Source organism: Rhamphochromis longiceps, linkage group LG4, assembly GCF_057381845.1.
Source record: "Rhamphochromis longiceps isolate RC_006_pf linkage group LG4, R_longiceps_female_GT1.1, whole genome shotgun sequence".
In the NCBI taxonomy this organism is placed as follows: Eukaryota; Metazoa; Chordata; class Actinopteri; order Cichliformes; family Cichlidae; genus Rhamphochromis; species Rhamphochromis longiceps.
In genome coordinates, this window is record NC_140560.1 from 33561935 (window position 1) to 33584803 (window position 22869).

General features: G+C 43.1%; 1 protein-coding gene across 1 annotated transcript in view; it reads left to right on the top strand.

Moving 5' to 3' along the window:
* Positions 1-249: 249 nt before the first annotated feature.
* lrrc4ba (leucine rich repeat containing 4Ba) overlaps positions 250-22869 on the top strand; it is a 54481-nt gene continuing 31861 nt past the window's right edge. Inside the window, exon 1 of the mRNA XM_085404642.1 lies at positions 250-513. The gene's annotated coding sequence lies outside the window, so the exon portion shown is untranslated. The remainder of the gene's footprint in view (positions 514-22869) is intronic.

The following is a 22869-nucleotide window of genomic DNA, read 5'->3' on the forward strand; positions in this document are numbered from 1 at the left end:
CAACTGACTGTTTAGGTTTTATGTGCAACGCAGACCAACGCAAATCACTCATTTAACATTTTTTTTTTGCTTCAAAAGTAAGAATTTAAAATAACTATATATATATATATATAAATTTTTTTATTTATTTTTTTTTTTTAAAGAAAAACTGTCCCGGCAGTGTAGCCCATCCCCTCTGAATCGACCAGTGGTTCCATCCACCTGAAGATGTCTGAGACAATTCTCATTACCAGCGGTAGAAGCGCAGCACTTGGAAAGGGTGAATCAATCAGAGAGGGAGAGAGAAAAAGAGAGAAAGGGAGAGAGAGAGAGAAGAAACAGTGAGGGAGACGGAGGAGAGAGAGAGAGAGAGAGAGAGAGAGGAGAGCGAGAGGAGGGAGAGAAGACAGCGTCGGCGGCTCTGCAGTGGAATACGCTGTTATTTGAGGGAAGGTGAGAGCTCTCGGAGTACCGACACGCGCGCTTTGAGCGAAGATGTGTTTCAGGACTTGATGGAAGCATAATAAAATAAAGGTAAGTGTCTCGATGACATTCAGAGTCCGGGTGCAGTTTCGTGACATTCTGGTGTTTGTCTGGTGTGTCCGCTTGTGTGTGTGTGCGCGCGAGAGAGAGTCTGGCGGACAGTTAAGTGCATTTCACGCGCTACAAACTACTAATATGTTGGAAATCTGCGTGTATCATGACCGGATGTGATTTGGGAACTGTCCTCGTTTGGAATCCGAGAGAGGCCTCTAAAGGTGGCTGATATCCAGGAATTACGCGTGACAACAAGACAGACGTGTGTCACAGGGAATCGATTCAATTCTATTGATTTGCATGATTGGATTTGGTCCGTATGCGCAGTTCAAACTTTGCACCAGCTCCTTGGGATGTATTTCTTGTTTCTGTTTGTGTTCTGTGTGCTTTTTCAGCACAAGTTAATCTAACCTTGGAGATAAGAGGAGCATCCACTGTAGCACAAGCTGTTGACAGGGCTTAATATATGATCCGTTTAACGCGCAGCTTTCACTCAAATATACTCAATTAAACCCCCCCCCCCTAATCGGACCAGTTTACAATGTTAATGTGTGTGTGTGTTGGGCTTCAGCTACCCTCGCTGGCCCCTGTTGATGACCCCAGATTTGGAGGAAAATGCGCAGGCACCTTGCGGCTTACGCGCGGTGGGTTAAGCTCTGAGTCAGAGCCTGGGGCCCCTCCGGCTGAGAACAAGGAACAGATAGATTAGGACTGATGAATGAAGATCTACTGCCTCTATCTGCAACACAATGATATGGTTATGAGGGGATTTAAATGCTAATGTGCAGTGTTTGAGAGAAATCCGAACCGACTGGGACTAGCGGGAGGAGATTGCTGGCAATGTGTGTGCTGTGGACCAGCTGGATGATCTCCTGAGTTTTATGACAGACAGAATAGGTTATTAATGGGGTGTAGGAAGGTGAACTGGGGCACTGGGGCAGGATTAGACAAGAAAAAGGTTGGAAGGATCTGCGTGTGTCTGTAGTTATGTGTGGGAAGGGGAAGGGGGTGTTGATGCACCGAGAAGCCCCTCCAACAGTGTACATTTTAGCAGATTTGCATGCCTGGAAGGAAGAAAATGAAGCCGAATTTCAGGGAGGTTCAGAAGAAGTGTGTGTGTAAAAGAAATTTAACCTCAGTCAAGTTGAATTACAAACACCACTAAGTGCGGCACATTTTCTTACTCTTAAATCCCCCAAATTATTATCTAAAATATACAGAACACTTTCTAAATTAGATGAATCAATATCCCTTCCTACTGCAAAGTGGGAAGCAGATTTATCAGTCAACCTAGACCAAAACTTCTGGTCTCAGATTTGCTTAAAAACTTTTAAATTAATTAAAAATCCCAGTCTGCAATTAATACAATACAAAATACTTCATAGAGTGCACTATACAGGTCATCGGATGTTCAAGATGGGCTTTACATCTTCCAACAACTGCTCACACTGTCAAGGCAATACACCAGACAATTACATCCACGCTCTTTGGTTCTGTCCACCAGTGCAAAAGTTTTGGCGCGAGATATGTGAAGACTTATCAAAGTGTCTGAAATGTAACATCCCAACTTCCCCCTTAGTGTGTCTACTGGGCAGCTTAGATAATGTCACTTCAGAAAAGAATATAGCCCATATGATCTTCACTGCCCTATGCATAGCCAAGAAAACAGTCCTCATGAACTGGAAAAATAAAAATAATCTTAATTCTAACCAATATAGAAATTATCTATTAGATTACATTAGTCTTGACACAGCCTCTGCCACCACATTAGATCAATTGCTCTGGGCCCCTTTTATCAGCTCCATCACCTAGTGGGGGTGGGGGGTCATAGTTTGGTCCCGCCTTCACTGTTGTGATTGGTGAGGGGGTAGGGACAGGCTTAGGGCGTCGGGGGGTTCCCCGGAGGCATCTTCCTTGGGGAGCTCAACCCGGGGTAGCGGTCACGTCCGGTTGGGGGCTCTGTTGGCTCTCAGGTGACTGTTTCCTCGCGGCTGCGTGCAGCGGGGCTAGGGGAGGGTCTGTGCTGACGGACGTGGGTTACTGACCTGGCAACCTGGCTGCCCCTGGGTGGGTCCGGGATGGGCGTGAGGTTCTGGGGGCGCTCCGTCTCTGGGCTGGGGCCCGGGCCGGGCCTCGGGGGCTTGGGTCCTGGTTGGTGTGTTGCCGGGGTTGTGGGCGGGTGGGTGCATGGGGGCCCGGCCCTGGAGCAGGGTGCCGCCGGTGCGTCGAGCCGCCTGGGGGGCTCTTCAACTGGTGGGGGGGATGGTCACATCTTGCAGGAGCTTTCTTCTCTTCAGGAACTCTCTGCAGGAGGGGGAGATACAGGAGAGGTGGAGGAAGATCTCAGCCTGGGCGTTTACCGTCTTATGTAGTCTGGAAGATGTGTGGTTGGTGGGGTGGGTGCAGTTTTCTCTGTGGTGGGGTTGGGTGGACTGTCCAGGGCTCTGTGGAGCCGGGGGGCGCTACTGCACTGGGCCCCGGTCTGATGGGCCTGGGCCCCCCTTCCCTGGCGGGTCGCGGAGGGTGGGAGTGCCTACTGGGGTCAGCGGGGGAGCTGGCCCCAGGGAGGGGTTACCTGCCCCTCCCTTCCTTCCCTCCCCATCTCCAGCTGCCTCCCTCTTCCCGCTCCTCCACAACCACCCACACATGCAGGGCCTTGGAGTGGGGGTATGTCACCAGGGTGCAGAGGAGGCTACCCCCCCCCCCCCCCCCCCCCCCCCCCGTCCCCTTCTGGCTGCCTCTGCCTCAATTTTATCCCACAACTTAGACATTCACATTATTCACACTCTCATTACACATACATATAGGATCTTGGGGGTGGGCACAATCACGGAGTCCAAATCACCATCAGGGTGTATACCTCACCCCTGACGTCGTTGCCCACCTCTCAATTTTAAATACACTTAGTCATTGAGGGCTAGCAGGAGGGACTATGCGCTTACCTGCTGCTCCTTGGCAGGTAGCTCCATGCCCTCCTGGGTTTTAATTGCACCTTAGAACACATATGCATCAACACTACAATGAGCGGGTGGAGGGAGGTTTGGAGTCTTCTCCCACCCCCATTCTCTGCGGCCTGCTGGAGCGGGAGGGCTAGTAGGAGGAGTTGGCCGTCTGACTGCGGTCTGGGGTGTGGGGCCCCCGACTCCGCAGCAGCAGGGAGGCTGCTGCGGAGTCGGGGTGGTCTGCCTCTCCCCACCGCAGGGAAAAGGGTAACACCACCTGGGTCTGGGTGCAATTCCCCCCTCCAGGGGCAAGGGTACCTAGACCCGGTTTGTAGAGTACGCTTGGGGAGTGTGATTGTGTGTACAGCGTCTCTTTATGTCTGTCTCCACGTTGGTTGAGTGTGGAGTGAGTGCATATGAGAGCATGAGGGTGGGAATGGATGTTTGTGTCTGTGTGTGCCTGTATGTCTGTGTCTATATGTCAGGTTGGGTATCAGACGCCACCTCTCTGGGGACACCTCAGGCCCTCCAAGGTTTGGAGGCCTATCTCCACCCACCACCACTTCCCCTGCCGGTGGCGGACTCCCTCAGGTGTCGGTGTGTTGGTGGTTCTTTGTGTCTGGGGGTGGGCGTCCGGGTACACACCGGCTCACTCCTTGGCGGCCGCTTGTCGGGGCCTGGGGCCTGGGGCTCGCTCGGGCCCCTTTGGAGGTGGGGTGCCCCCGGCCTCTCGGCCTGGGGCTCGGTCACTCAGGCACAGCTGGGGGCCGGCGGCGCTCACGGGCGCGTCACTGCAACTCCCCCTGGCTTCTGCTCCGCGGCTGCTGGGCGAGCCCTCATCTGGGACTCTCCTCAGCTCTTACTGGAACAGTGGCGCGGCTGCCCCTCTGTTGGTCTTCCATGGTCTCTTGTGTTCTGGGGGCCTCTGGATGTCTGGAGTTTTGATCTCCTCCATACCCGCTTCACACCCTGGAGGACGGGGCTGTGGCCCCCCCACACTCCCTAGCAGATCATTACATGGAGAAACCTTTGGAATGCAAGCATGCTGATCCACACAGGTATGCACACATGGGTATTCACAGACGCGGACTAAAGCTTTCTTGGCTGCTGCCTCAAAGCACACTGTGCGCTGTCTATCTTGCGTGCTGCACAATATCGTTTATTATTTAGTAAATATTGATATCTATGACTAGCTAGTTTATTGTGATGGTGCTTTGTTTTCTCTATTATTATGTTACTCTTTGTTGTTTGCTGTCTCCTCTGTTTGTTTTTTTTGTTTGTTTGTTTTTTTTTTCTCCATACAGGTGACCCAGGAGTTCTTTTTTTTTTTTTTCTCTCTCTCTTCCCCCCCCTTCTCACCGTCTCTTCTCCCCTTTGGTTTTCTTTCTTTCTCTCCCCCTCTTTCTCTCATTCATTCCCCCTGTCCTATTTATTAAAAAAAAAAAAAAAAAAAAAAAAAAAATGACAAAGGATGAACTGAAGCTCTGCCATCACGTAATGTCGCATACTGCTGTTTCTGATGTCATTTAAAAAAAAAAAAGAAAAAAAAAAAAGAAGTGTGTGTGTGTGTTTTTAACTGGAAGATGGCTTGTGTCAGTATGGATTTCCTCCCATGCTCTCATACTGCTAAAGTAGAACTGTTTGCTGCTTGCATTTTACACCCCGCAATTCAAAGCTCTTTACAGTACCTATAAATTTCTACACCATTGTAGCTAAACAGTCGAGCAAATGACCACGACATATACCATTTATGGGCCCTCATTCCACTGCACATCCTTTCTATTGGATCCAAAATAAGCCTAGAGACGTAAAACTTTAAGAGGATGGTAAGTTTTTATGTTGCTCGTAAAAGCATGTATTTCATCCAATCATATTGGTTTATGGTCAATAGTGAGGTAGCGAGGCTTCTTTCTTAGCTGATCGTGAACTGTATTTACAACATCACCAGTAACTGCAAGGTTCGGGCTTCATGAAAAGCTTGTCACATGATATCGCATTTAAAGCCAAGGTGCTCCAGCTCGGGGCAGCGCTTCAAAATATCAAGACATCTCACTGCCGCAAAAGCCAGGCCGGAATGTCACCGGAATTTGTTCATCTTGAACTTTGCTGCTACCCTCCTCCCACCAACCCCACAAACCGAAGCATTACCTCACTTACTGAAAGACAGCCACATTGTGACCACTCAAACAAGACAGCAGTCTATTTAGTTTCTGTGATGTGGTTTTTATGGATGGGGGGACGTGATTTCTTGTGATCCTCATTATTGGGATTTTAATTTTAAATAAAATCAAGAAGACCCTGTACTGAATGAGTAAAGACCTTGAAATAGGGGGAATCTAATGCACAACTTACAGTAGGTCAGATCTCTATGAAGTCCTGAAGGTGCAAAGTCATGACACCTCTTGACCTAATATGCATGTTATTAAAATTGAACAATGTCACGATTCACAAGGAAAGGTTAACACAGATTAGTTAAATGGGATGCAGGTGGAATGTTTTATTCATCTGATTTCCTCTTCATGGACTCTGTTCATGTAACGGGAACATTTAGACACTGGTAGCTCCAAGGTCTAAATTGTCGGCAACCAAAGGAAGGACATTTGGCAGATTTTCTTTTTAATTCTAAAATGTGCGAAAGGTGGAAAAATAAATAAAATAAAATATAGCAGTCAACACTTTCCTGAAGGATTTTCTGAACCTCTTCTACAGTCTGACCACTTAAAAAAAGAAATAGCATGTGGGTCATCTTGCAAATTTCAACTGTCACCTGATAAATTTAACACACAGACACACACATCCCACTGACTCCTTCCTGTGTCACAAATTAAGCACCGGCTGAGCAATTTCAGTCATTTGAGGAATCAGGCCAAGCTGCTCTTTAATTTCCTAGGCACACCACTTATGCATGGCCGATGAGCTTGATGAAAACAAGCAAGCAGGTTAACAGGGACATGGTAAATTACACCTGCACACCTGGCCTAGAGGGAAGGTGTGACTTTGAGATAATGCTCAGCCCCCCACTGCTCTAACGTTGTCGGAATAGTGGAGCCATTGCGGATTATTTCCAGAGGAGATATATAAAAGTCGAAGCAAATCCTCCAAAAACAAACACCCTAGGTGGCAAAGGGCATGAGAGGAATCCAGCATATAAATGATTGCCCCCTAAAATATTGTCCCAATGATTTGTGCATCTCCCAAATGAAGCCAGGGTGCTTTTAATCTGGTTAAAGTGTAGTTTGCCTTTCTTTGTCCCCTTACTGTAAAAGGACAATGGACTGCATTAATTCGCTGCTACATTAGAATGCAAAGGGAGTAACTGTTGCCCTAAATATGGTGTCTGCCTGAGTTTGTGCATACCTGTGTGTTTATGCACACGCACTCATTTCTGTGACAAAGAGCCAGAGCCAGATAGAGATTATAGATGACACTTAAACTGTTCTAATCAGGGCAAGCTGGCCGCTGATCTCTTCATAGAGCGGCGGTGTCACTGATTGATGGCTGCAAGACTTGCTGATGTACACGGGTTGAAGGGTGAAGGGAGAGTCACCGATCAGCCAAGAGAGGCAGAGAATTGTGGGAGGAACCTCCGGCGTTCAGCTCAAAATGCAGCAAGACGAGGGACCCATCTGAGACGCTGGGATCGTATCGCACACAGTCGCCACGTGCTCACGCCACGCCAGAACCTGGATATCTGAGATTCTGTTTTTGTGCATGATGTGGCACAATTTGAATCCCCGCAACCAGGGGGCAGGGAGTGCATGAGCACTGACCCGTGCAGAGCAGAAATGCTAAGCTCCCTATGATGGCGCGGTGGGTATAATTAGCCATGATTGGTTTGATTGAGTCTTCTGTCCAGGCCTGGGTGTTGGCCCTTTGGGGAACATGATGATTGTCCAGACATTAATTATTGAATAATAGTTGGAAGATTGGCAATGGTTAATGACACAAAATGAAAGCTATAATCCATTGAATTGACATAATTAGAAATGGTGAGATTTCCCCTGAGGAGTATATTCTCATCATGACCTAAAGTGAAGAGCGACGCCTGAAAAAATGAACTAAGGCGATTCCTTCCCCCTCCTACCTCATGAGTTCATGAAGGCACATTGGGAGAGCTGCCTGGAGGTGCTCGAAAATCCGATCATCTCCTAGTAAAGATGGCTGAAAGCGGCTGTTTCTTCCTCGTGTCACCGTGAGTGGCAGTCAGGATGCAGTTTCGGTTTGTGCTGTCTGAAATGAGCTCACCAGAGAGAGCGGTCAGCTCTGAGTGTCTGATATTGAGTTTGGCAAATAGAAGAGATATTATCTTCTCCTGGTTAGATTAAGTATTAGTAAATGTGATTGGGTAATGAAGGCGGTCAAGCCTCAATGACCACCCTGCTTTACAGCTACTGCCGGCTTGGCTGCATCTATGAACAGAGTCTTGAGGGAGTTTGTTTCGGGTCAGTGGTGGCATAAGAGTTCAATACAGCATTGCAGAGTCGGGCTGAGGCCTTTCCTCCTCTGTCTGCCTCACTGGCTGGCTGTGCCGGCCGGAGGCACAACAGTTGTGGCATACTGATGCTGATGACAGTATAAATATTGATGATGGAGATGGCAAGAAACAGAAGCATGAAATTATAATCCTGATGACCAAAGTGTGATGCTAAATGTTTTCTCTCTCTCTCGCTCTTTTTTTTCTTCCTCCCGCTGTTGTTTTTACATGTGATTCAAGCCTGACACAGACAGGTTTGGTTTCCACGGCGCTCTGAGAGATCACAATGAGATGCCTGGAGAGAAGCGTGGGCATGCTGTCGCACAAGATGACACGTAATCCAAACGTCCTTTTTGTAGCTGGTTGGAGGTTGTCGTATTTTCAGGGGCAGCAATGGGGGCTGTGCTGATGTCACTGTGAGATGGCGGCTCCTGAGGTGGGGGTGGGCGATAAGACATGCCAGCAGCCGTCCCTGGAGGCCGTTAAGGGCCCCAGAGGAGGCAGTTAGCAAAGCTACGCGCCATCGCTGTGATAAATCGCAGATTCTGCTGTATGGTTAGGACGATTACTCTCGGTGCCATCACATGAACCTGTGCACGTCTTCACTGTTTGTTTTCCAAGTCCCCGGACTCCCCGCGATATATGTAGAGTGTTGACTCAGTTGTACTGGTTTATTTATATATTGTGCCCCTCTTGCATATTTCTCTTGTGGTAGCTTTCAGATTGGGTGGTGCAGTGGCGAGGTGTTCAGGCTCAAGTTTCTCTATCAAACTCAAAACAGTTGATATGGTAAGGCACTTCCCATACTAAAGCCTCAGTGAGGCTTAGTTTGAACTTTTCTGTTAGAATAGAGACTTAAAGAGTTAGAACATCCCAGACCAATCTATCTAGATTGCTTTGGTGTGAGCTGCTATGTACTTTTGGAGATATTGTCTGCCCTCTCATGAATACCAAAAAACTAGACCTTACTTGCCTTGTGGTGCTCAAAGTGCAAAAGTGGGGTGGTTGAGAAACGTGAAGAATCTTAGTTTTCCCGATGAGGCACAGAAACAACTTGTTGAACTTGATATAGTTATCTTTAAAGTGACCAAAGACCAAAATAACCAAGAGTTCTATCTAAAGAAATATACCGAAGGCGACCTAACTGATAGGAATAAACCAAAATACATAAACTTACCTGCCCAGCATGGGGAAAACATGTCAAAAGAAACAGCATCCCACCACTACAAACTCCTTCAGTCTATCAAGCAAACCGCATAGCAAAAGCTACAGGTGGAAACACGTGTGGCAGGTTGGAATAGGAGGAAGATGAATAAATCTCTGCCCACGATGGCACCAGACTGTCCTCAGCCTGGAGCCAATCATCTGCAAGCCGAAAGATGGCACATCAATCATGTCCAAGTACCTGCACATTTCAGTTATCATATATCGACACACTAAACCACCCGAACCAAACATCCCACAAGGAGAAGGAAAAACAGATCTGTTACACTCATGACAAAATACCATTGAAGTCGTAAAATTCTCTTTCCAGAAGTCATGATACATTTATCAAAAAAAACACTAATTTTTTAAAAATCCACAAACCTTGCTGTGATCAGTTTCACCTTAGGAGCTATTTTCTTTCTACTGTCTACATCGGCCAATCCAGAAAACATCCAGTTAGCTAATATGATGAATACCCATGCTGCAGTCATGGGTATTCACCTGTCTTTGCAGGTAGATAAAGACCAAAAATTAGACTGTGCCAAATACTAAATCATTTGGATATCCATTTGTTGAGTATTTAATTCTGAATTTTCAGATTTGGTTATTTTTTATAAAATGTTGACTGTATACTCAGCTTGTGTGACTGACCTCCCTCACACTCCCAGTAGTGAGCATCACACTTCAGATGACCTCACTGCTGCTAACTTAGTGACTTTGCTGGGAGATTAAGCGACTTTTCACACCCCTGTAGAGGATTTCTTTTAAAGGCATTGCAAAAAAAAAAAAAAAAAAAACTCTGGTCAGCATCACGACGACTTCTCCTGGCACAGGAACAGAGGTCTCCCTCTCTCTGCTGTGTTCACTGGATGAGTAGAGCTTCTAAGAGTGACAGAGCAGTGGTGCATAGTGCGAGAGAAAAAAAAAAGTAAAAAAATAGTTACTAAATGAAACTGCTCACATCAAAGTTTGTGGGCTTTTAGAGTACCCGGGTCATGAATTCTGGCATTGCTGTTGAGTTTGGATTTTTGAGTACCATAAGGCGAGTGCCGTTTAGTTCTAATACATCCAAGAGAAGGCAGGCATCTGAACAGCTGATAGCTTTAAAAGCAGGGCACTCATACTAGATTAATTTAGATGGATGAACAACACTACAGTCTAGAGGACGGGCCTGTATCTTTGATTTTGGAGTGAACTGTTCCTTTAATGGTTGTATTTTTCCTCTCAGCTGTGGGTTTACAGTGACCTGACCGATCAAACAAATCCGAAGATAAAATAGTTGTTGTTTTTTTTTTTCAGTTATCACGCAGTTATTTCTCCTCTTAGAGGCGTAGTCATTTAGAGTTTTTGTCTGGCCAAAATCAGATTCAATCCAGGGACTGTTCCACGGTTCCACACTGCAGGGTTTAGCGAACTGACACCCCGCTTTGGGAGCTGCAGAGCAGGGCCGCGGACGCCCCGAGCCCCCGCCGATGTGACGGAGAGACGCAAGATGGTGAGTGGTTACTATGGCAGGTTACTATGGCAACCTCAGGTCTCTGTGAGAGCTTCCATTTCGCACAGCGTGGGAGAGAGTAAGAGAGAGGGAGAGAGGGGGGAATGAGACAGAGAGGGAGAGAGATGGGCTGGAGAGAAGAACCTGCAGAGGAAGAAGGGTGGAGAAATCAGCAGAGGAGGTGAGGTGTGGAAATAAACATGCCTTAGGTGTAGAGAGAGGAAAGCGGGGCGAGGAGATGAGCACAAAGGAGGTAGAGAGAGAGAAGAGGAGTGTGAAGGGGGAAAAGTGATGGAGAGGTGTAAGTGGTGGGGTGAGACTAGGGTGTGAGAGGAGCCGATTGGAGGGCAGCGAAGACGATCACGTGGCGCTTTAGAGCAGATCTGCACTGCATCCACACGCAGGCCAGAACATTTCAACGCTGTTTTGTAATCTTTCTGGTGCTGCACACTATTTATCGCGCCTTCTATCTCCATTTCTTCTCCCTCACCTCTCTGATTCAGTTGGCACGGCGCTCAGCGGCGAGAGACATTGTGTCAGTCTTGGTGACTAGTCTCCATGGAGACGTCCATCAGTCAGTCCGTGTCAGTGTTTTGTGGGCAAAGCCTTATCGTGTTTGTCAGTGTGAGTGTTTATCTGTCTGTGTATTAGTCAGTGTGTCACTCATAGAGAAGGCTGGGGCGAGGCCTGAATGGATGGGGGCCGAGAGCGTGTTGCTTATCACTCACTCATGAACGCACACGCCGTCGGTTTGTTTGTGAAAAAGACGAAGGTTTATGCGTAAAACCGCGAGGATTCGCCGGAGACATTCACACAGATGCACACAAAATAAAAGTGTACCCACCTCTGCTCCACATGTTGCACGACACTTAGTAAATACTTATTCTCCCTTTTTCCACTCGTGTTGTCCGAGTTAAACGCTGAGCCTTGTTCCAGTGTAAAATCTGGCATCATATGTTGCAGAGAACTCCTTTGGTTAAATAATTCACTTTGTTCTGTATGTTGTTAATGTGCAAAACACCAGCAATATGACAGCATCAGTGCTAAAAACGTCCCATTTTATAACTAATCTAATTTATTTTTCTTTATAGTGAGCAGACAGTTGAGTGGTGTGTTGCAGTCATGTAACAGAAAATGTTTTTCAAATAGAACATATGCAGTCATAGCATTCTCCTTTGCTTTAAAGAATAGCACTTCACTTGCACAGGCAGTTAATATCGTAATCGTTTTTATTTTAAACTGTTGCTGTTCTCATTATTTCTCAGGCATTTGCTCATTTTTACTCTACACTATGTAGCTGGAAGAGAGTCCACAACTCCATTTGTGAAATCATGTATTGATGACCTTCACTTTGACCTTGAGTAGTAAAGGAAGACTTGTAATGACATTACTTGTTCTAATTAGAAACAAACGTTTTTGTGATTAAAGGTGCTCAGTCGGAGCGGCTAGCTTGGAGTGCGTGTGTGTAAATGATGTAAGTGTGTGGGGGACTCGACTTAATGTTACATATAAAAAAACGCTCTTGTTAACTTCAAAGTGGGGCTGTTGCACAGCATTGTTGAATCGCAGTGACTCCTCACTCCAATTAGAGATGCAGCGAGCTTTGTCCTGATACATGGATGTGCATCAAACCAGGCTCCAACCATTACATTTATACACAGCAAAAAGTGCACACTCTGGGGCTTTGCCACTACCTAAATAGTGCAAACCATTAAGCTCCCTTAGCAGTGGAAATGCTGAAGTGTATTTTGTCCTTTAGCATATGGTTCTCAAAGTGCAGCCCTTGCTATCATAATTTTTTCATAAGAATGAAAAAAAATAAATAAATAGAGGTCTTTGGCACAAATTCACCCACTTCCAAGATGCACTGAGGAGAGAATAAAGTCAGAAGAGAGAAAAACTCCAGCAACACTCACTTGACTGACATATTTTGGCTTGTGGCTTTTTGCCGGGGTCAAAATGGAAACATATCAACTTTTTAAATAAAATAAGTATAGGTACCAAAAATACAAAACTGTGTGCTCACTTGGTGTTGACGTCCAAAGACATTATGGAGCAAAATTTAAACATCATTCCACCCATGTTTCTTCTTGGACACTCCCCTTTGTCTGTGATTGGCCTGAAATCACTTGACCATATCAGCCCATCCTTGTAGATGTTTAACTTTCAGATATCTTTGTGAATGTAGATGACTGTTTTTTTTTCCGACTTTGTACCCGTCCTATGTAAAATGTTGTCTATAACATCTTAAATAAGATTGATTTTGATGATGTGCTCTGATAAGGCAAAAAGTCAAATATGTTGGTCGAGTAATTGAAGTCTAGCTGGAGTTTTGACCTCTTAATGCCTCTGCACACAGGTCTAGATACTGGTCGGTGATCACCTGGCAACCACAAGTCGCTAGGGAAAAATGTATAACAGCTGACTGGATGGCGACTGGTCGCTGTCAGTAGATGAAATAGATTTCAAAGAGAGTGCAGAACCAAAAACCTCCATGTGATGGCTTTGGTAGCCAGCAAGTCACTGTGGTTTGTATCAAAGATGCCAACTTATCTGCAAACGCTTGCCAACTACTCACCAGGCAGTAGTGAAAGGGCAACGCAAACGGGAAAGTGAAAAATGTCAAAGTAAAACTTGTGACTTACTGCTGCAACCAGTACATTTTAAAAAGTCCCATTTTCGCTTTGAAGGCAAACCAGCTTTATTTCTGATTTGCATTCCACTTTCCACAGTTTCACCACCATTTAACTGGGGTAGTCTGCTAATTCTCCAGAGGACTGGTAATGAACTAATCATTTGATTCAGGTGTGTTGACCCAGGGTGAGATCTAAAACCTGCAGGACGCCAGCACTCGAGGCTTGGAGTTGCCCACCCCTGCACTAGACTTTAGGCCTGCATGACCGAATCTTTAGCAACTCATTTCACCTACCAGCAACTTCCAACAACCACTGACTAACCAGTTTTCCCTGCAAACAGTGGTTGCCTCGGGGTTGTAAAGTAATCTCTACGCCTACTAGGACTGAGGCCTAGGATAACAATGCAATCATGTTATCACATAGTTCATGTCATACCATGATATTGCAGCCCAGCAGGAAACTAACAGAGTATGTCTGTAATTTCAGTTCCCCTGTTTTAGTCATCGAAGCAGGTTAAATCTTCCTAACAGTGACAGATACTGTCAATATTAAAAAACAGCCACCTTGGATATGGTTGAAAAACTCTAAACCAGTATGAAAATGATTATTAACAACATAAAGCACTGTGCTGAGCAGACATGGTACACACTCTAACTGAAAGTGTTTTCACTGATGTGTCCATTTTCCCCATGCAGTCCTCAATCATACGCAGGCTCTAAACTGGCTATTTGAGAACCACTGCTTTAACATGCCCAGGGGAAACTGTATTTGAAATGACCACAAAAAACAAAACAAATTAATTAATTAACACCACTTTACCAGTATCACAGAAATAAGTTGCCTTCTGTGTAGTTTTAATAAGCAAAACAGTAGTGTGTGACCTTTTCTGTCATTGATGGGAATGGCAGCTGAGAACCATTTCCAAATTATCCCATCTATCGGAATTGAACGCCTCCAAGCTTATTACCCGCTATTATCAATTCTGGCATGTTTTTGTCGTTATACAACAATGACGTCAAACTAATAGTCGAGCTTTTACACACCTGAGTCATATACAGGCCTGGTTTTTTTTTCCTACACTGTGTTCAGACTCTAAATAATAAGCAGCTGCACTGATACTGGAAATGTGTGAAGGCAATATATTTTTAAAAAAGAAAATGATCAAGGATCAAACCTATCAGCAGAACTGTTATAGCTAATATCCCCAAAGATCTATATATATTTTAATCTACACATTCTGTTCAACAGAAGACTTTAACATATATAATGCCTGCAAGCATGTCCAGCTCCATTGTTTTTAAAGACTTCACTACTGTACTAAGAGTACTTTTGCATGATTCACAGTTCAGAATGATCATTATTTATCCTACATCCTCTCCCTTTAATTTGTCCTTCTTCTGATTGGCTGTGCCTCATAAACATCAGGTGGATGGGGGTTGTGTGCTCACAACCAGATGTGTGCCTGATGTGACTATTTTAGGGACCTTTGGCTCAATGAAATTAAAAACATCAACTAGCAGAAAAAAATGGTTTCAAACGAAATGTTTGGAGCAGTCTGAAATTTCAGCACCAACTGTTACTTATACATACGCTCACCTCATTATTTGCAAATTTGACCATGTTCATATGCAGAAAAAGGTCGACTTTTAGGGATAAAGGCGTGTTAACAGTTAAATATTAAGAGCAACAAATCTGTAAAACTGCCAAACAAAAAATATCCCAAATATTAGAGTTTTATAGGAGTACTTATACTTGCCAAGCCTCATGCTGAAAGACATTATGCACATTAGTTTGACGCGACTTCAGTGTGATGTGAAAAATATATAAATTATATAATTTTCATGAGCAGTAATGCAGTACTAAATGTAGACTCCTATGAAACATAGATAAACTTGATGCCTTCAGGTTCTTGTTAAAACCTCAAAAAATGTCAGATATTACAATTTATTGCCAAACTGCAGCGTCTGTATTTAGTCCAAACTAAGAATCATAAAGATAAAAGCATAATGTGACTGTGACAGCCAACTGCTGCACGTCACTATTATCACAAGTGATTGCAGAACACCCACTTTAATGCAATAAATTGAGAAGTGTCAATGAAGAAAAACAAATAGTCATCTCCATTTGTATCCAGATAAAAATATTTTTGTTCCCTAACAGATGCATCCTGTTACATAAACCAGCAAAGCAAATAGAGGGCTACGAAAAATCAGTGGATTATTTTAGAAAATGACAATAATACAGAGCAAGAATTACACATGGTAATCTAAGTTATGACAGGCAGATTACACCCCTGTAATAACTGTAACAAACCAGCATCAATTCATCTTTAGCTGAACATGTAATTATGGAGGAGTGAAAGATAACTGCGCTAGCAACTCCGTGTGTAAGAGGATAGTGTTGTCACGATACTAGAATTTCAAACCCAATTTCAAAACCATTTTCAGTACCAAAAACAACAAAATTTAAAATATGAAAAAGAGGCAAAATTTCAAACACTCAAACTGACGTCAGATGATTTTCTTTGCTGCTCACATGGAGTTGTCAAGGTAGGCTGCCACTGTTTCTTTCTAGTTGTTGGTTGACAGCATCTATCTGGGACTTTAAGAGGAAAGTTACACCTTTTAGACTCAAATAATTATGTTATCCTGTTAAATTAACATAATCTATGGGCTGGACTGATAATGTTTGCTTCCTGGCTCCCACATTAACATTATGGTTTTGTTATTAGCTGTAGCTGCTAACTGCTGCCTTAATGATAACGAATTATAACAGATGGCTAATGTTGCTCCTGCCAGCTTAACACTTATGAGTTTAACATTGTTGAAACTGGAGCTATGCTGACCTCTCACATTGTCTCAAAACGTGTCGGTCAGTGTGGTGACTGCTGCTCATGTGTTCAGCTGCTAGTGAGGGGAGGGGCTGTGTGCCTGCCTGTTGGTATTGATACTGTTGCAAATGAGCATCGAATCCAATAGTAATTTGTATCAATTGTATCGATTTATTTGACAATCCTATATTCAGTTGTCCATAAAGTGTATTTCCTTACATTTCAATGGTACCTCCACCTAAAATGGGATACAAACACATTTCTGTTAAAAAAAAAATCACTGAATTGTTTCCTGTTATCCATTTTAAACTCTTAACCTCCACCTGGTCACCAGTGACCCCAGAGTTTGTGATGGTGATACGGTTAGGTTTACATCTACCTAGAGCTGGGCGATAGAACGATAACGATATGTATCGCGATATAACCTTTTCTCGATAGAAAAATTTAACTATCGCGATAGACCTCGCCGCTCTTGTCCTCTTAAAAAAAAAAAAAAAAAGAGCAGCCAATCCAAATTACGTAGCGCAGAGCCGAACCAATCACAGCCGCAGCGTCACGTCACGTGACTTGTTACGTACAGCACAAGTGCCAAGCCGCACACGTGTATTTGTTTGGGAAGCGGCCAGCCACCGTACCGCCCGGGTAATGGAGGAAATGAGTGTGCCGACTAGAAAAATCAACCGAGCGTGACCGAAGGTTACTGAAGAGAAAACAGATGATGGTTCCAATGCCGGAGAGATTGTCGAACGGAAGAGCCATAGAAGTTCCGTAGTGTGAAGGTATTTCGGCTATTTCAAGTCTGACAAAAAACAGAGTAGCGTGCACTGTAAATTGTGCCGAAAGCAAGTCTGGAAATACAATAAACTGGTGCATGCGCTACGTCCACACGTACCCGGGTATTTTTGAAAACGCAGATTTTTCTATGCGTTTGCACCTTTCGTCCACACGTAAACGGCGTTTTTGGTCACTGAAAACGAAGATTTTTGAAAACTCAGTTTTTGCATTTACGTGTGGACTAGAAAAACGGAGAAAACGCAGCGTCAAAGGTGTGCGCATTTTTTGACGTCACACTGTGCACCACGTTATTGTTTCGGTGAAATGAATTTCTACAATACTGTTACTGTTAATTCTACTCTCTGCAGTGTTTAAATGCTTACATATACACACAGTTACTGTCCCTCCACATATACGACTCGGTTCTGCTTCTATGCCCCAGCTTTGTTTACTTTTTCCCACCGAGGCTTCTAGACTTCTGATTGGCCAACATTTCTGCACGGTTAGGAATCTAGCGCCACCTGCTGCTTTGGCATGTTCATAGCAGCGTTTTCCTTCATTTCTGCCTTTATGTGTGGACGGGATTATTTTTTAAAACGAAAACGGAAAATCTCCGTTTTCAAAAATACCCGTGTACGTGTGGACGTAGCCTCTGTCTCTGACTGGAAGCGCTAATTCGTCATTCGGCTTTTGTCAGACTAAAGTAACTGTTAAAACTGTTTGAAAAGCTAAGCTATACAACAAGGAGAGATTGAGAATTTCCTTTTAGTTCTCAGTTTACTTGATATTGACAAAAGTTAGTCAATTTTGTCTGTTCTTCTGTAAAACAAACTAAGATTTATTTTTAGAATTAATATTTTGTTTCTAAGTGGAATTGACAATTTAGTCTGTTTTGTTTGTTCTATTTTGAAACTTAAACGCTTTAGCGGCTGCCTTTTGTGTAGTTTGCAATATTTGCCTTTATTTATCTGAAAAAGTCTCATGTTCCTTAAGTACATCTACCCTGTTGAACTTATTATGGGAAATAAATATATAAATAAAAACAAGCTGCTGATTATTTCACATTTTACTTGTGAGCAACGGCACATTTAAATCTTACAAATATAGTTATTTGGCTTATATCGTGATAGATATCGTTATCGCCTGAAATGAAAAAAACATATCGTGATATGAAAAAATCTTATATCGCCCAGCTCTACATCTACCCCTTTATTTCAGTTTTTAAAAATCTGTTTAGCATATTCAGTCTTGTAGATGTAAAAAAAAAAACCTGTAAAAAATCTGTGTTAGAAATCTGATTTAAAAGGTAGAATTGTATAGTTTCTGGATCTTTTTTTGTTTAGCATGTGGCTAAAATGCAACTCTAACCCTCCCTTACTTTAGGGGTGGACAATTAATTTGCCCAAGGGGTCACATAAAAACTGGGACTGTTGTGGAAGGCTGCACCAATAAGATAGACTCAGTTCTGGTCAATAATAATTTTATATCTGTAAAAAGTTGTTGGTGTGGACCTCCATAATGGTCACAGTTTCTCATGAGGCTTCTTGCAAAAAATAATTGTCCACCTTTGCCCTACATGGTTCACTGGTGAGCTAGTGGATGTTAAGAGGTTAACAATTTATTTCTATTCCCATATTATGGTTATCCATCTGATGCCTGAGAGAAATAACGTGTTTTGCTCAGTTGTTTTATAGATTGTGGTCACAGTTTTATTCTGTATTGTCTGTCTTTACAAAACGCTTATAATTATATTTATTCACATGTCCCAATTATAATACAGCATACACCTTCACACATATACATATTTAAAAAGAAATTTCCGATATAGTATGCTGGGACCAAAAATGTTCACATGATGCATATAAAGACGTGAACCAGTATCAATTTGTGCATCATGGAAACATGTCTGCTTCAGTTGGAAATATTCCACCTCTATCGCACACAGACCTCATACTCATCCAAACACACCCATCCAATTTGGTGGTCAGTTCATGCTGACAAATTTCCAAACACTCTGTCAGATCTTTCAGTGCCTCCACCAGCTGACTGTTGGACTATAGTGCAAGCAACAAAGAGCAAAACTTCCCTTTGTGTTTGTTTGAACCTAACTTTTAATTGTAAATGACATAGTACCTTTTACTTTTTGAGGATTACTTTTTTTCATTGACTTCAATCCAGGGCACGCAGATGCAATGATTAATGTTTGTTTCAGCAAAATGGCACATTATTGTTTTTTGGATTGAGCTGATGATGGCAGTAACTCATGCATAAATAAAAATACAAAAAACAATATTTATTATAAGTGCCAGTATTCTGTTTATTATATTTGTTAAGAGTGAGCAACGGATACAGTGTTCCAGATGTACTACAACTTTGTTTCTTTTAAAGAAACCAGTTCAACTTTGCTCATGCACATTGTACACTGACCAAAAAAGTATGATGATACACGCACTGAACACGGCATAGTCTGACCCCATCACAGAAATGTCACACACATAAACAGCCACATGGAGCCAGAGTTGACATTCTTTAGTGTGACCTCCTGCAAGAAATTCTACACTGAGCTAAAAAAACGACAAAAAAAGGAAAGCGAGGGCAGCGTGAAACCCAGAAATGCTGAACCAAGTCCTCCTCTCCAAAACAGCTGGGAGCAACTTACGCTCAGCTCAGAAACACTGGGAAAAGGTTTTAGTGTAACCCCCCCCCACCTACCCCTCCAAAGGAAAAAAAAAAGTGCAGTTTGCATTGCTCTGTAAATCGCTGAGAGACATTTTGATTAGCTGCTGGCTTTGGCTTCTCCCCTCAGCGCGCAGGAATTCAGTGTATCAACACACTTAACAACCTTAAATACGGATTAATTGTTCACAAAATCGGCGTCCCGACTAGGCAGCGCCACAGAACGGACAGTAATAAGTGGATTTCATTTGAAGTAGGGAGGTGGCGTAGTGAATGTGACGATGTTAACATTAAAAAGACTTTTATCCCAGCATGTAATGACAAGTGGTATGAAGCCCCCAGTTAGAGATTTGAACATGTGGGGTAGGTAATGTAATGTCTGTTAATGGGAGTGCTTTAGCAGGGTGGTGAACACAGTGACTTTTAATCTGGAGCTCTATGCCCCCTCTGAAGGGGAGGAGGTCCCCGCTCTTGTAGGAGCAATTCTGAATAGATCAGGGCTCCTCTCTGCATTCAGCATCCTAATGAGAGTAACACCGTGTCTTTGGACATTTTGAGTAGGAGGGCGAGGTAGGAGACTGATGTGGTGCAGAGGGGGCTGCAGTATATCCTATTTGACAAGGATGAGTGGTGATTAAAATGTGGAACGCTGAATGCTCCAGTTTAAGAATAACCTAATCAGGCTTTTATGCTCTTTTCTAAAAATAAGCGCTTATTGTAATAATACTCCGATAACCAAACGGAATCATTTATTGCAGCAAACTACACCAAATTGCGAGAGCGTAACATCATCTCAGACTGCATGTCCTGTCATGAGATCACATTAAGGAGTTTATTGAATAGGGAGAAAATGGGTTTGGGGGGGTGGGGGGATTATTATTGTCTAATTAATAGTTTATCACACCACCATAAGCTCTATTGACCTTCTGTAGGTTACGCCAAAGAGCACAAAATTACAGTTTAGCTCAAGTGGAAACAAGACATTATAAGACATAAAAAGTGAATTCACTACCATTGATATTATAAAAATGTCATATTTATTACAACTCCTATTCTGATGCAGTCAGGCTCTGAAAAGCCTCTTCAGTGGCATCATTGTCACATCTTAAAAAAATACAGCCTACTTAGCTTTGAGAGTCTTATTCATTTGTGTGTGTGCGTCTTTAAAATTAGTCCTTAAATGTAACAACAGGCTGCCTGCAAGGCGTTTATCTTAGATATTGCTAAAGACAGTAACAGAGTGACTTGAAGCATGACAACTATAAAATATCACTCTACACACCTAAATTTAGACAATAAAAGGCAATCATATTAATTACAGATATGAGCTCTTTCCCTGCAAAGGTTAGGGGTTGTCGAAGAGCAAAGTAGGACTGTAGCTGTTTTATCTATTAATAAATTAAAGTATTACTTTTCAGAGATATATTTAAAACGGTGTACCCTGTTTTGTGTATTTATTGTAGTTTTTATATTTTGTGTGTTCTGTATTATATGAGAATGAAAACTGTATTTTTTTTAACCCATTGCATGTTAAAAAGCTCAGCTAAGGACAAAGGTTAAATAAATGTAACTCAACTGGAACACAAATAACAGGAGTGAAAATGAAAACGGGTCAAAATTAATACTGCCTTGTGTATTTAGTTAAACCAGAAATCAGTTTTATTATTTGACGATGGAAATTGTTAGAGCCAATCCATAGAAGAATATTTTCGGTACTGTTTGGTTTATTGTGTTACATGTTTGATTTGTATAAGATGTTATGAGGAAAATATATACTGTGTGTTTAATTTGTGTTGGGTAAGATGAGCACTGTATGCCGTACGTGTGGTAGTGGAATAGAATGAGCCAGCACAGCATTGGAAATGTGCGCTGTTGCAGCAAACAGTTTTTTGACTATGACATTGTGATATGATAGCTTTGTTTGTATGTATGAGTCAGAAATAAACCTGGACAGCTCACATTAAGAAGGGGAAGAATTATTTTTTCAAAGCTTGGGACAGAAATTCGCCACTACAGAAATATTAATGAGCTTTTAATCTTTTTGTAATGTAATCTAATTTAATTTTTTTTTATATCTCAAATGATGTGTGAACAAAGTTTTTAAGTAAATATTGATTCTAGCTGAATAGAAACAGAGGCTTAGGCAGAAACTTGCAGAGAGAGGTAAAGTTTTCTCGACGGATGAATGGGATGTGGGTTTGGCTAAAGGAGTGCAACACCGCATCCGTCTGGCTGACCATACCTGCTTTTGAGAGCGGTCCCATCGTGTCGCCCCAGCTGATTTAGATGACTTACACAACCACCTTCAAGGACTTCTGGCAGCAGGAATAATAAAAAAAATGAAGGAGTCCCTATGCTTCCCCCATTGTCCTGGCACGAAAGAAAACGGGGCGGTTGCACATGTGTGTGGACTATCGAGCCTTGAATCGCAGAACTATTCCTGTACTATTCAATACACAGTTCCTCGTACTGATGAGGTTTTGGACTGTTTATCTGGAAGCAGGTGGTTCTCAGTCTTGGATTTGCAAAGTGGATAGTACCAAATTTTCATGGCCGAAGAGGACAAGGAGAAAATTGCTTTCAAATGTCTTTGGGATTCTTTCAGTTTGAGAGGATTCCCCAGGGGATAACAGGAGCTCCTGCAACCTTTCAAAGGGTAATGGACAAAGCGGTGGGAGACATGCACATGATTAAGGTAATAGTGTACCTTGAAGATTTGACAGTGTTTGGAAGGACTTTGGAAGAACATGAGCAGAGACTAATCAATGTTCTCGACAGACTTCCGGCATGAATACATTTGGACCAGGGACATGATTTCGAGAGTAAGCTGATTCAAGATCTTCTAAGAGTGTAAGGAATCTGAAATCCCGGACAACCCTTTATCATCCCCAAGGAGATCCACAGCCGGAGAGATTTAACCGGACGTTACTTTCCATTGTGGCAACCTTGGATCCCAAGAAGAAATATATGTGTAATCATTCCATCAGTCATGTAGCACACGTGTACAATTGCACACAGAATGAAGCAACTTTGTACTCACCCTACTTGCGTATGTTTGGTAGAGAGGCCCTGTTGCCCATGGACATCTGTTTCACATTCAAGGATGAGACACAAAGATGCTTGACGGATCACAGATACATAATTAAACTGAATTGCAACAAGCTTACCGCCTAGCAGCACAGACTGCTGAAAAAACTGGAGGTGCTATACGTTGGGCTATGTCCTTTGTGAAAGCAGTCTTGGCTTTCACCATGTAGTTTGAGTCATCATTGGAGATCTCCATGATGTGATGCAGATGGCAGAAAGCAGGTAAAACCACA